Below are 4,819 nucleotides of genomic sequence, written 5' to 3'. Positions count from 1 at the left end.
GCCCCCACGGCCTGAGACCGATGGGCGTGTCCCAGGTGCTCGAGGCGCCCCGAGGGAGGGGGGCGCAGTGTGACCCTCGGGCCTCAGGTCTCTGATCGCCCTTGGGGGCTTATGCCTGCCTGGCCTGAGCTCACTTGCCTCTATCCCCCAGTGCATGTGGTTCTGAGTGCCACTGCCCAGAGGTGTCTCTACCTGTCTGTGCCTTTGTGTGTCGGTGTCCCAGGTTGTGCTTGCATCTACTCTTTGTTTCTTGTGTCTGGATGTGCCTGGCGTGCGTGTGTGTGTGTGTTTGTGTGTGCACGCCTTCGGCCCTCAGCGTGTTTGGGGCTCCGAGTTTTCCTCTAGAGGAATAACCTGGGTGTGTCTGGATGAGTGTGCACGTGCCTCAGTACTGAGCATGCCTGCGAGTGTATGCTCTGTGGATAGCTACTTGGGACACACACACACACACACACACACACAATCTGGCATCCTTAGGTACTTTTGGGTGGGGCTGTGCGTGTAGTTTTGTGCTTGTGTGTTGGGTCTGTGTTTGTGTCATTGTGCCCTTAAGTGTGCCTGTGTCCAGGGACTGCTGGCTCTTTGCCCTCCTGGGCTTCACTCCCTGCTGCCTGAGTGAGCCCACACCTGCTCCCTGAGCACTGGGCCCCTCCCCCCACCTGGCAAGGACACGGAAGGACAGAGGCAGACAGACATGGAGGAAGAGACAGAGACATAGAGGGGGATACAGAGCCAAGGAGACTGAAGAGGTGGAGACCCAGAGTCATGTGATCAGCTTCATAGCCCAAGACCCAGAAGAGAAACAGATGCCAAGATCCGGACATTACAGAGAGGGACACCCAGAGCCACACAGAAACCCAGAGTCCGGAACTGCTGAAACAGAACAGAGATCAAGGATGTGGCTCCCCAGCTTCCCTCCCCTTCTCCCCTTCCCCCTCCCCCTCGCCCCTTCCCCAGCTTTCCAGCCCCAGCTGTGCCTCCCCCACAAACCCAAAGCAGAGCTGTTCTGGCTATGTGAGTGGACCCCAGCTCCCTCCTCACAGCTGCTGTGTGTGTGTGTGTGTGTGTGTTCTGGGCTGGTGCCTACCTTGCACACCGCCTTCCACCTCTCCCTTGCTGTCCACATTTTCACAGGCCTGGGTCATGGCCATCCTTACACCCAGGCCAGTCAGGCCACACTTGTCTCACCCCAGACACACATCCTGAGCCTCTGTCTCTCAATCACACACTCACATGGCGCCAGAATACCCAGCACAGGGCTGCAACCCGGGTAAGCCACTGGTGTCCTAAGCTCTGCCAGTCAGCCGCTCACCCCTCAGCAACTCTCCAAGGGCTCCAAACTCCAACCAGAGAGAAACATACCACCAACTGTGTCCGTTCTAGCAGACTGGATGCTGAAAGGCAGGGGGGGCCCTGTGTCTGTTCACTGTTTGACATAGTGCTTGGGCCAGTGTCTGGAAACTCGCAGGGGAACAGGCAGTATGGCTGGAATGGAGGTTTAATGGAGATTTACCCAGCATCTGCAGCAGCCATTCCAAGAAGCCATAATAACTTGCAGGCCCTGCGTGAAAGATACTCCTGGATACTCCAGTGTTCAGACACATTAAATATGGGTGTGTGCACACAGGTGGCTGCTTGTGTGCGAATACTCAGCACAATGGCTAGATTAGAGGCTCAACTTTGGCTGCCCATTTAGAACCATGTGAGAGCTTTGAAAATTCCCAATGCCCAGGCCCCACCCCAGACTGAGAAAAGCAGAAGCTCCTGGGGCAGGGCATGGGCACCAGCAGTGGGAGTCTATTAACTACCGCTCTTGTTGAATAGACTGGAAAACTCTGACATGGGCTATTGGTGGGGAGGTTGATAGAGAGACAGTTTTCAGTTTCTCTTTCCTGGTAGGGATTGAACCCAGGGCCTTGTTCAAGATTGGCAGATTACTCTACCATCGAGTTGTTACATTTCAGTCCTTAAATTTTCATTTCAACAGTAAGCCCTGGTGCCTGGGGCTCATACCTGTCATCCTAGCAACTCAGGAGGCTGAGATCTGATAATCACAGTAGGAAACCAGCTGGAACAAGAAAGTCTGAGACTCGTACATTGGATACCACCAAAAAGCTGGAAGTAGAGGTGTGGCTCAAGTGGTAGAGTGCCAGTCTTGAATGAAAAAGCTCAGGAACAGTATCCAGGCCTTGGTTTCAAGCCCCAGTACCACACAAAAACAAAAAATAAAAAAGTGGTACAGTGAAACACAGATCCTGAACCTAACTGCTTGAAATCTGGTGTCAGCATAAGATGTCTTTGCAAAGTAACTTCTATGCATTTGAGCTTCCTGTCTGCAAAACAGGAATAATAATGGGTAACAATGAAGCCTCTGGGCATTGTTGTAGACACAGAATCAGTGGTTTAGTATGTATGGAAATTGTTAAAAACACCTGATGTGAAAAAAATACTGTATAATTGTTTTACTATTACTATATTTACTATTATTGTATGTCTACCATTATAATGATAGTACTGAGGCTTGAACTAAGGGTTTGGGTACTGTCCTTTAGTATTTTTGCTCAAGGTGGACACTCTTAAACCACTGATCCACTTGCAGCTTTTAGATAATTAGAGATGCATCTCACCAGCTAGGAGCTGGTGGCTTACCCCTGTAATTCCAGCTACTCAGGAGACAGATCTGAGGATTTCAGCTCAAAGCCAGTCCTAGCAGGAAAGTGCCTGAGACTCTATCTACAATTAACTACCAGAACACCTGAAATGGTACTAAGGTTCAAAGTGGTAGTGTGCTAAACCTGAGCAGAAGACCTCAGGACTGCACTCAGACCCTGAGTTCAAGCCTCATGACTTGGAAAAAAAAAAAAGTACTCTTTACCTGACTTATGTAACTGTAACCCTTCCCTTCTGTACATCACTTTTTTTTGTGTGTGTGGGGGGGAGTGGGGGTGTTGGGGGAGGGGGAGTGTCAGGCCTGGGCGCTGTCCCTCAGCTCTTCAGCTCAAGGCTAGTGCTCTACCACTTGAGCCACAGCACCACTTTGGGCTTTTTTTCTGCTTATGTGGTGCTGAGGAATCAAACAGGGCCTCATGCATGCAAGGCAAGCACTCTGCCACTGAGCCACCTTCCCAGCCCAGTAATATTTTTTTGTTTTTTGGTCTCACGGACTTTCTGGCCTTTCCAGGCTTGTTTCAACCTCAGATCTCAGCCTCCTGAGTAGTAGGATTACAGGGATTACAGCACTGAGTCTGTGCCCAGCAACATTCTTTTCTTTTTTTTTTTTTAGTGGTACTGAGGATGGAACCCAGAGCCTCCAGCATGCTAGGCAAGTGCTCTATTATGACTACTGATCTATATACCAACCCTGCATTTTTTATTAATAAGTTTTTTATTGTGAAAATACTATACAGAGGGTTATCGTTACATGAGCAAGCACATTTCCTATCCCCTGATTATTTTTACTACAGAATGTATTAACTTGTTTTTATTTTTTGACAGTTTTTTTTTTTTTTGCCAGTCCTGGGGCTTGAAATCGACCTATGCACTGTCCCTGGGCTGGTATTTGTTTGTTTGTTTGTTTTTTGCTCAAGGGTAGCACTCTACCACTTGAGGCACAGCGCCACTTCCAACTTTTGTGTTTATGTGGTACTGAGGAATCAAACCCAGGGCTTCATGAATGCTAGGCAAGCACTCTACCACTAAGCCACATTCTCAGCCTTTTTGACAGTATTGTAGCTTGAACTCAGGGCCTAATGCCCTCCCTCCCTTCCTTCCCCTCTTTCCTTCTTGTGCCAGTCCTGGGGCTTGAACTCAGGGCCTGAGCACTGTCCTTGAGCTTCTTTTTTTTTTTTGGGTCCAGTCGTGGGGCCTGAACTCTGGGCCTGGGCGCTGTCCCTCAGCTCTTCAGCTCAAGGCTAGAGTTCTACCACTTGAGCCACAGCGCCACTTCCGGCTTTTTTCTTTTTGCTTATGTGGTGCTGGGGAATCGAACCCAGGGCCTCATGCATGCAAGGTAAGCACTCTACCACTGAGCCACCTTCCCAGCCCATCCTTGATCTTCTTTTGCTCAAGCCTAGAACTCTACCATTTTAGCCACAGCGTCACTTCCAACTTTTTCTGTTTATGTGTTACTGAGGAATCAAACCCAGAGCTTCAAACATGCTAGGCAAGCATTCTATCTCTAAGCCACATTCCCAGCCCTCATACTTGGCTTTTTTGTTGAAGGCTGGCACATTACCACTTGAGCCATGCCTCTAATTCTAGCATTTTGCTGGTTAACTGGAGATAAGTTTCTTAAGATTGTCTGTTAGAGCTGGCTCCAAACCAAGATTCTCAAATCCCAATGTCCATAAGCAGCTAGGATTTTTATTTATTTAAATTTATTCATTTATTTTTGTGCTGATAGCACAACTTAAAACCCTTGAGCTCTCTTTCCTCTTTTTCATTTATAGCTGGCACTTCACCATTTGAGCCATACTTCTAGATCTCAGCCTTCTGAGTAGCTAAGATACAGGCATCAGCCATTAGCAATTCTCAATTTTTTTTTTTTTTTGTGCCAGTCCTGGGGCTTGAACACATGACTAGGGCTTTGTCCTTAACCTTTTTAAAATCAAGGCTAGCACTCTATTACTTGAGCCACTGCTCTAGTTCCAGCTTTTTCGGTGGTTAATTAGAGATGAGAGTGTCAGACTTTCCTGCCCAGGCTGGCTTCCAACTGCAATCTTTGGATCTCAGCCTCTTGAATAGCTAGGATTACAGGCACAAGCCACCGGCACTGGGAAATTTTCTGATTTTTTTTTTTTTTTTTGGGTCCGGTCGTGGG

The sequence above is a fragment of the Dipodomys ordii genome, unplaced genomic scaffold (assembly GCF_000151885.1).
Source record: "Dipodomys ordii isolate 6190 unplaced genomic scaffold, Dord_2.0 Scaffold6, whole genome shotgun sequence".
Lineage (NCBI taxonomy): Eukaryota > Metazoa > Chordata > Mammalia > Rodentia > Heteromyidae > Dipodomys > Dipodomys ordii.
Note: the sequence above shows the minus strand (reverse complement) of the source record.